The 10,447-nt window shown below is 40.1% G+C and overlaps 1 protein-coding gene across 3 annotated transcripts in view; it reads left to right on the forward strand.

Annotated features, from left to right (window-relative positions):
- Positions 1-10,447, forward strand: part of LOC109306157 (E3 ubiquitin-protein ligase HERC2) — a 183,158-nt gene that overhangs the window by 290 nt on the left and 172,421 nt on the right. The gene's annotated exons all lie outside the window — the stretch shown is intronic.

Genomic DNA, 10,447 nt, shown 5'->3' on the forward strand with positions numbered 1-10,447 from the left:
TGGGGTGGTGGGTTGTTTGGGGGTGTGTGGGGGGGGTTAACTTTTTTGGGGGGGGACTTTTTTGGGTTTCTAGTTCTGCTGTTTTTTCTGTTTTGGTTCCAGCTGATAATCCTTGCTGGCACTTAGTATGTATTAGTCCGTGATCCACCTCTTTTGCCTGTGCGTGTCTGTGTGTGTGCATCTGTCCCACCTCCTTTACCCTCATGTGTCCGTGTGCTCCCTGCCCCCTTCTTCTGGAAGGAGCACTGTTATGTTTGCCTTGAGTCTTTTGGGGCTCGGTGATGCTGTGGGAAGAGCGTGGCTGGTTTGGGGTCAAAGGTGGGCTGTTGGGATGGATCGTGCAGCTCGGTAGCAGGCGTGTTCAACTCATGGGCCAGGTGTGGCCCCCAGCACTGGGGTGTCCAGCCTACAAATTTGGTGGGGTCTGAAAACTTGGTGGCAGGGGAGGAGTGGCATTGCTTCTCTCCTAACATGTTTCTGGACCTGTGGGCTGGGGTAGGGTGGCCTTGCCTGCTGCATAGAGTGTGCAGGGCCTGGTCCTTGTCCCTAGGCGAGGGGTTAGGCTGTGGACCAGTCCCATGCCGCTCATGTGGTGACACTGCACCATGTTATGTCTTTTAACCAAAGAGGTTCATGTGGTAAGATCATGTGATGTAAAAATTGAGAGGGATAACTAAATATATTTTCACCTTTGGGCAGGGGGCTGGACTCGATGATCTCCCGAGGTCCCTTCCAGCCCTAATGTCTATGAAACTTTCAACTTGGGTGCAATTAATGGAGGGATGTAGTGATTGGGGGCAGTTAAGCATGCATTTGGGATAAAAAGTTCAAACAGAATACATATATATTTTCTTCTCTCTCCTTTTTCCCCCCTTCCCCCATGGCAAAATAATACATTAAAAATAAAAAAACAAACAAACCCTCAGTCTTGTGTTAAGGGCAGGTCAAGCCAGTGTTGGACCTGTGGAACAGAAATGGAAGTCAGGTGCTCTGTTCTGAGATTGCAGAATGAGTGTCTGAGGGGTAGAGTCTAAGACTTGTTCCTGTGACTGGATAAAAGAATTTTTGTCCTGATGAGCTGCAGGCTAAAAACATTCTGATTCCGTAACACTTTTGTCTCTAGATAAAATACCTATAGAACAGATGAGCTAGGTTCACAGTTGGTTCCCCGTCATAAAAGATCAATATTTTTATGTTGTATTTCTTTGTAAGATGTGGCATGTGTAGTACTCTATAAACTATAGGACTTTAATGAATTTGGTACGGGTTGTTCTTCCTCTCTACCTGTATTGCAGCCGGCAGAAGCCCAGAAGTTTTGGTTGTAACAGTGATCTATGAAACAAATGTTAAAGATGCCTTTTGTATCATAAGAAATAACATGGCTGCTTTTAGATAACCGAAGCACTTGCATTTAAAAAATAGCTGAGATTTAAGATTATGAGTTAAGCATCTTAACATTAATTTCTAGGTCACATGTGGTGTCCATAACAATAGAATAATGGGGATTTGTTCTTGGAGCTAATTATCTTCAGCTCTCATGGTTTATGGCCTGTTTCTTTATTTGGTTTCTTTTTTGAACTATGTGAATTTTGGAGATTTGAGTGTGCCTGCTTATGTGACTTCTTTTTTTTTTTTTTTTTTTTTTATATTGTCCCTTTGTTTTTATTCTGATCCACCCAGTGGTTACTGGACAACAGTGTCATCAAGGTGATCAGAGCAGTAGTTGAGGATGCCTGCTGGCTGGAAAATTGTGTATTTGATTTTTTTTTTTTTTTAATCATCTGTTTTAATAAAAAGGGGCATGTAATGTTATAGATCTTAATTCTTAATGCATTTTTTTTTTAACAAATAGCAAATATTTTCACAATGCAACTGATAAATTTTAAAATGTCAAAATTTGTGAATAAGATTGTGAATAGGATGAGTGATAAAATTAGAACAGAATTAGTGCTATCCAGACGCTAGATGTGTGTATCAATCCCTTGTTTCCTGCTCTATTTTTCTGAAAACTGAAGTCTAATCAGAGTTGCTATCTCAGGCCATTAGCAGACATTGCTCTGCTCTAGCTAATGGAAGCTTTGGAGGAACAGACTGATATTTCTCTCAATATAGACTTTTTGTTAATTGTTGCATAGGATGCATTTTCAGGAAGTGCATGAATGTCTTCATATTGTTTAGAGAAATTCTGTGTGTAGATCCTTGAAATACTTTTAGGTGGTGGTTGTTCTTCCTCCCCACCCCCACATATACACTAAGAGGCAGATAGCCAGCCTATCAGTGCCAGAAAAAGCTTTGTGGCTTTGTCTGCTTAGTGCATGGTGTATGTCTTAATGCATGGTAGATGATACCATATCAGTTAGCCTAGAATATTAGCTGCATTATTTCAATCAATATTTTATGCTCTTTTTATAGATACAAAGACATGTCAGCAAAAAAACCCCAACTTTTTTTTTAACAGAGAAATCTGTACTTACTCAGTTGCTGGACTAATTTGACATCCATTGTTTCCCTCGCATGATGTAACTGTAGAATGATTTGATGATGTCTTGTCAGAGGCATGAGAAGCTGACAATAGAAACTAAAAAGATGAACATACTTCCCAGGAGAGATTTGGAGAAAGACATGCCAATTTACATAAGCAAATGAATCCATTTAATTAAGATTCATTGTTTGGAGTCTGGCTGGAGTCAGTCCTGACATTGCCTCATCCAGAGACAGATTCTTACTTCCTCGGTGACCTGGAATCATATAATATGTAGGCTCAGAAACACATTTCTCCTCAGTTCCCTTACCTCAGGGAAACATGCATGAACAGGTTACAGTGTACAAAATGAACTTTCTTTAGAGAAGTCCTTTGTCATTGTGATGCTTCAGAATTACAGCTAACTTGGAACAGAATTTGTTCCTGTGCAGGATGCTCACTTCTGAGGCTTGTCTTGATTTCCTTGTTTTCTCTTATCTTCTGATAATGTATTGTGGGTGGAGGGATCTTCGATCAGGCTTGACAGTTCTGGCAGGTGTTGTGGATTGAAGACAATTAAATCTCTTTCTTTACAGAACTGATTAACCCCTTTTCAGTCCACCTAGTATGAGGTTCACATGCTGTATCAGTGACCTATATAAATAAAACAAATTAAGGCAGCATAGAGAACAAACTAATAGAGCCAGCTGGCAGCCCGTGGGCTGCATGCAGCCTGCATGGAGTTAAGTTGTGGCCTCTGGGCTACTTTTCCTCCTTTAGCTTTGCTTTCTGCCCCTGCCTCAGTGCAGTCATAGTGGGGGGTTGCCTACGCAGTGTGGGGGACCTATGGCCTGCTGCTTAGAAGTTGGGCAGTCCTGGGATACAGTTTAGGATGGCTCACATTCTATGACTTGCAAGTGCAGCCATTCCTTTCCCATGTAGCAGGACTTACTAGTAGATCTAAAAAAGAGCAAGGTATCCAGTGTAACTTTGCCCTTTGTAGATTGAAGACATTAAGTGAAGGTAGTGTGGATGACCTGGCACCAAGGTCAGCTGTAAGTGCCCTAACTGGCTGTCAGGGTGTTACTGGCAGAGATGGGGGCAGCATCAGGTGTCATGTTCCCTGACTGACATGCGGGGAACATGATATTGTTTGTATAGGCACCATTGTTATAACAGCAGAACATCTCTATCCTGGAAAGTAAACTGACAACTTTCAATGAAGACACTTGATGAACTATTGGTAACTATATCTTGATGACTTACTCATTGCTTTTTCTCTCTTCTCTTCTACCAGTATGCTCATTGTTTGTTGTATGTGCCATTTGGGGCCAGTAAAACAATTCTGGGAGGAATTTTGGTTCTTTAAAGTCTCGCTTAAATTTTTTTTCTGTCTTAACTCTTTTTTTTTACTGCTCTTGTCATAAGGAATAACAGTAGTAATACATCTGTTGTTCTCTGTCTAAAGCTTCTTTGTTAGTGTAACTCTGGGCTGGTCAGCAACCATTTCTGTTTGTGAAAATTCTTGATTTTGAAACTTGTTTTCATTCTGTGTGGGGAAGAAAAACAATATAGTTCAACATATTGGGGGGAGGAAGCCAGAAACCTGTTACAGCCAAAAACAGGTTACTTAGAACACTTGCTTGGGGTATGGGAGGCCCACTCACAGAGCAGGTTGCTGAATCCGTTTCCCACATCCCAGTTAAAACATCCTAATCAGAGAGTTACTGAATATTGTGGGTTTGACCAGAAGATCCATCTTGGACTTATGAAATACTTTCTTTGAAATTTAACATGCACCTGTGAAGCACTTCACTTGATAAAATATGATGTCTCCAAAAAAAATAAAATGGTGAGAAGCCTCAGAAAACTTTTAGTGTGCTCATGATGTTTCCCCTCATTCCACTTTGAACATATTTGGGGACTTACTGAAATAGTGATTTTGTGAAATCCAGCATTGCCTGCAAAATCTGCAGGGTGAAAAGAAACTTACTGAAAAGAAAATGCTAACTCTTTAGAGGGAGCCAGCAGTCTTTAGGGTGCTGCGACAGGGGGTTCTGCCTGATTGGAGGGCTGCCGCCTCTCACTGCTGACTGTAACTGCAAGGGCTACCTGTCAAGTGTCCCTGGCCCTCCACCAGTTGGAGAGGGCTGGGGCCACATGACAGGCAGCCCTTGCAGCCAACCAGCAGCGATGGGTGAGGAGCCCAATGGCCCTGCCCAGTCAAGTGGGATGGGGTGGGGGGGAAGTATGCTGGGCCCCATGTTCTGCCTGTGAAATTGGGGGCCAGTTGCACCAATTTTTTAGGTTCCTAAGCATATTTTAACCAATTACTTCTCAAACATAGCAAGAGCAGAGCACTAGCAATGCCCTCTTCCCTACTTTTTTTTTTTTTTTTGGTGGTATGCTGCAGAGTATCCTTTAGATTTTTGTTTTGTGCTTTGTAGTTCTGGTGTGTGAGGGGTTGGAGTGGATGCTTTTTAGGTAAAGGCTGCCTGCAAAGGCATAAGGTTGGACCTTACAGTCTGGGAGGTTTCTTCTAACCCCATGATCTTCACCTAAACAAACAAACAATAGGATGTAGTACAACCAGGACAGGTGCACCTAGGGTGCCAAAACATTGCACACCTACTGGCTGGGAAGTGACCTTCTCAGCAGCACAGAAGTGGAAAGGGATCTGGGAGTCATAGTGGACTCCAAGATGAACATGAGTCGTCAGCGTGGCAAAATCATTAGCAAAGCTAACCGCATTTTTATCATGCATCAGTAGGTGCATGACAAATAGAACCGAAGAGGTGATACTTCTCCTCCATGTGGCATTGGTCAGACCGCAGTTGGAATACTGCATCCAGTTTTGGGCACCCTACTTCAAGAAGGATGTTGATAGACTCAAGAGGGTCCAGAGGAGGGCCACTTATGCGGTTAGGGGCCTAAAGGGCAAACCCTATGAGGAGAGACTGAGGGACCCGAACCTCTTCAGCCTCCACAAGAGTAGGCTGAGAGGTGATCTTGTGGCTGCCTATAAATTCATTAGGGGGACACAGCAAGAGATCAGAAATGCTTTGTTCACCAGGGTGCCTCTGGGGACAATGTTCACAAACTGACAGAGCAGATTTAGGCTAGGTATCAGGGAAAGCTTCTTCACAGTAGGGGTGGCCAAAATTTGCAGTGGGCTTCTGAGGGAGGTGGTGCTTTTCCCTTACCTTTGGGGTCTTCAAGAGGAGGTTGGATGGGCATCTGCCTGAGGTCATTTGACCCCAGTACTCTTTCCTGCCATGGCAGGGAGTCAGACTTTATGATCTGTTGAGGTCCCTTCTGACCCTTGCATCTATGAAACAAAAAAACTCCCAAAAAGTGTTTGTAACCAACTAGAAGGTCAAGCCATGAAAACTAATTGCATGTCCACAACACAGAAAGCTTTTCAGTGCACTGTGTAGCCCTTGGTTCAGGTGAATCTTAAATATGAGCCAAATGTACAGGTCTCTTCCTCTCTCCCTCCTTCCTGTCCCCCCCCCTCCCCTTTTCCTCCCCCTGTAATACAGTAGAAGTTAAAGAGAACTCTGGACTCAAGTACACACAGGCCTAGGAAAGGTTTGCCTGCACTGTTTTCTTAGGAAGTATTAAGGGGAAATACACTGTTTAAAAATAAACAAACAAACACCTCTTCCCCTGCCTTCCCGGGGGGAAAAAAAGACCAATCTTTTATAAAGTGTTTGTGGTTATATTTCCATTTGGCTTGCTATTTAGCTGACAGAATAGGCAACTTGAATCTGAATCTGTAAATTAGTATGTATTTTTCATATCTTGTTATCGCTAATAATTTTATGGGGTTGTTTTTTGTTGCTCCTAACTCAGACTTACCCATATATGCAAGCCATTAATGTGAACATTGTGGTGCTTCTGACCCAAGTTGCCTGATCCATCCAAGCCCTGTAGGTGCTTGACTGAGCACAGTCGCCAGTTTTTAACATGACTAGTTTCTAGCGTGGTTGCAGTCTAGCTCTGCTTAAATGCAGATACATTTTCTAGTGCTTTTCCAGAATTCCTTGCACATCCTTTCCAGATATAAGTTCTCCCACAGCTTGCTGGAAAATAATTTGTAGAATGGTTTCTCTCTGCATGTTGTGAAGAACCACATGGAAGAGCCAGTTAGTAATTCCGGCTTTAAATCCTGCTTGTCCAGGATCATTTTCAGATGGTTTTTGCTTTGAAAGATTGGGGGTGCATGTGTATTAAAAGTAATATTTAGAAATTTCTGTTACTGTTAGATGTCCTTGGGTGAATGGACTGCTGTGTTTTAGTGGAAGCTGCTTTCCCAGTAGAAGCAGAGTTTGATGCCAAATCTGACTGAAAGAATGTGGTCATTGGCATTCTAAATAATGATGGTGGTATTAAGTTCTGACTTTCAAGGCCTCAGTAATGGCAAAGGTATTCTGATAATCACCAGTAAGCAAGACTGTTAAGAAGGCTGCTTTCATGTTGCTGATCTTTTTCATAAGAACTATTAAAAGTGCATTTCTTTAGTAATTTTTCTTGTAATAGGTAATTATTATTTTAACCTATGGAAAATGGTGGAAAAAATATAAACTTTAAAGGATTATTCATGTTTGCTTGAGAGAGATTTTTCTAAAATACATCCAAGCACTAATACTGTGTTTAGTTGGCATTACCGCTTATCTTTAGATTGGTTGCACTAACCTATGCTTGTGGTGGGTTCGCATGAGCATGCTTGCCCCATATGGGCCATGTACTTTACAGTCATGCTCAGTGTAGCCTTTTTTAAATCGGTTTCATAGTTGGTTTCCATTACTGAGCGCATGCTTCTGGGCTGCATATCAGCAGTCGGGTCAGTATCGGCCAGTATGGCTCATCAGTAATCGGCCCAAAAAATCTTTATCAGTGCACCCCTATAATTTTATTAATAACTCTTTTTTGTATGAGTCTCATGCTAACTGATTCAGTTAGTGATCTGCTATAGCTCCCAAATCTTTATGCGGTACTACTGTCTAGCCTTAGATGTTTTATTTTGAATTTGTGTATTTGATTTATTTTTTATAAGGCTTTAGGTAGTGATCTTGGGTATTCCTTGGGTAAATGATTTGCTTGCAAATACAGAGGACTGCACTTGATGCCTTGGGAGGCTACCAGAGGCACCTCTCAGTCCTATGTTCTTCTATAGGACTGCATCAAAACCTTGCTAGGGTCAAGATACAATGTATCTTTTGTTTCCTCTGACTCTATGCTTGCCCCATCTGGTGAAGATTGGTTTGACATGGATTTCTCAAAAATAAAGCAAAAAGGCTGTTTTTACAATGTTATCTTTCAGGTGCTTATAAACTGGCTGTTTAATATATTTCCTTCAGTGTCTTTGCAGGTTTTTAAGTTAGGCCTGCTGGTCTGTAAGTCTCTGGATTCCAGTTCAAAACAAACAAACAAACTTTTTCAAGCAGTCAGTTAAAATAACTAGCTTGTTCAAAGTTGAGCATTTGATTGAGAGTTGAAAAAGCAGGAAGGGTTTTTTTTTTCCTTTTTTGGTCTACAAATATAAACTGAAGAATGAGAGGATGAGTTCTGTAAGTTTGAAAGATGTAGTGACCAAAAGTATTCATTTTCATTCTCTAACTACAGCTATTTTCTCACTGCTTGCTAAATCAGTATTAAATTAAAAATGTTTTTATAAACATTTTTATCTTGCATATCAAGCACAAAGTAGTTTTATTTAACTAGTAACATTATTGTTCTGTGACTTTAAAAACAATTTTTAATTGCATTCTGGTTTTCACTCTAGCAATCCAGCGTATCACAAATAAAATAATTTTTTTTAGTAACTAGAAAGGATGAATTTCACAATTCTGAACATAAGAGTAATTAATGTTTACATTTGTTAAGCTCTATATTACTTTAAATATGTTTTAGATATAGTGTGTTTCATCTGGTTAGTAAGAAGAATTAAGAAAACTGGCATGTTGTAATGATTATCAACCTGTGAAGATCAACCTTTCTTAAAGGAAATAGAAAATGTGTGATTAAAATGTGATCAAAATTGTTTATTTAAATCAATGTGTCCTACATTCTTATTAATATCACTGATTTAAATCAGTTTGCCCTGCTACACTTCATACAGAGAACTTTAAATTTAACAGAAGCCGAGTAACCAAAAGACTAGCTTTCTAGTTAAATCCAAAGACAATTCCCTTTGGATGTTGGACCCAATATGCAGGCATGGAAGCAAACCATGGTGTTGTAATGGAAACAGTAGAGTGCTGGATTGCTATTTTTTGGCTCCTATATTGAACTGAATACTATCTAGTAAAGATGTTGTTCTTTCTGCAGCTTAGGCAGACCTGCAGGGCACCATCAAGATGCTAGAACTGTCTGTATGGACGTTTTGTAAATAGATACAAATCCATATTACCTTCAGTTTATGTTTGTAAGACTACTCTGATCAAATGGTAGAAAGAATTTTTTTTTAAGGGGTGACAAATTGAAAGCTAATATTAAATTTGCTGGAAATCTACCTGCTCTGGTAATTTACTCTCCAAATTCCTGATCTTCTGTGGACTTGTGTGGAAAGACCCTTTTTACATTGTGTATTGCCATTGTCTGCAGTAAGGCCTTGTACATCTCTAATCTGCTTGTGAAGAGCTTATTATAGGAGTGGTTATTGGAACTAGCGAAACATAACTTAACATTGTTTATATTTGTCTAATTTTAGGCAGTTTTAATTAAATTTCCTTTTTATAGTCCGCTTTTCTCTTGCTGGAAAGATCCTCATAAACATCAACAGGAGATCAAAAAAGATGTTTTTGCGGAATGTAAAAGCATGAGATCTTGGTTGTATTATTTAACGGGTATTCTGTTACCCGTAGTTTAAAAGAACCCATCAAATCAGTGGCATCCTTTTCAAAGGAATTTTGAAGGAATTGTGTGGTTCTGCTCTAATTTTTTAACAGTTTAGTTGGCAGCATCAAATAGGTGCTGCTGTATGTAGCGCATCTGTTTAAATCAAAGCTTGAAAATGCTCTTTAGTGCCTAATGGGAACTCTTACCAGGCTACATGGAACTCCCGTAGCCATAGTGTGAAACCAGTGGCATTCTGGTAAGCTTTATTTTGCTTTTCCTTTGGTTTTAGAGTAAAGGGCAAGATACAAGTCAGTTTTACTTTTGATAAGGAATTGGAATGCCAGGGATTGAGTAGTGAGGGTGGGGAGTAGGAAAAAGGAAACTGGATGCTGCTGACTAAATTGTTAATAGGTGAGAGCAGAATTACACTGAAGAGAAAGCAGTATAAGGAACAGATTCATTCATAGTCATAGAGCATACCTGAAGCAGCAAAGACAATAGGTGGATGGTGGTAGAGGAAAGGGAATGTGAATGTTGTTCTGGATCTTTCTTTGTAGTGCTTTTGGATGGGGCATACGGGATGGGAAAGTGAGATGGCTTTTGAAGAAATAAGTTCCTGTTTTCCTTTTTTGTGTTTAAGGAACTCCAACTAATAGCATGCAAGTTAGCACTTTTGTGATACTCCAGGGTTTTGTTGTTTGTTTTTTTTTTTAAGCATTCAGGGATTTTTTTTTTTTGACTTTTCCTGTTACTAATACAAAAACTAGCTGCAAGCAGGGTCAAAAGGTAAGGTGTGTCTGTTCCTTTCCAGTGCTGGGAATTTTGGAGTACTCTCTAACAGTAGCTCCTCTTTTTTTTTTTTTTAATTTGTTTATTTATTTTTTTAACATTTACCCCTTATTTGTGATGTTTTAGTCAGGTTTTTTTTATTTGAATATAAATGTTTAATTCAGAATTGCATCTCAAATTTGTTCTTTGCTGGGGATTGCTTTTTGTATTTCATTCCCTGCTTTGTTTTTATTTTTTATACAAATTTCATAGATTTCATAGACATTAGGGCTGGAAGGGACCTCGGGAGATCATCAAGTCCAGCCCCCTGCCCAAAGGGCAGGAAGTCAGCTGAGGTCATAGGATCCCAGCAAG

The sequence above is a fragment of the Crocodylus porosus genome, unplaced genomic scaffold (assembly GCF_001723895.1).
Source record: "Crocodylus porosus isolate Cpor-Errol unplaced genomic scaffold, CroPor_comp1, whole genome shotgun sequence".
In the NCBI taxonomy this organism is placed as follows: domain Eukaryota; kingdom Metazoa; phylum Chordata; order Crocodylia; family Crocodylidae; genus Crocodylus; species Crocodylus porosus.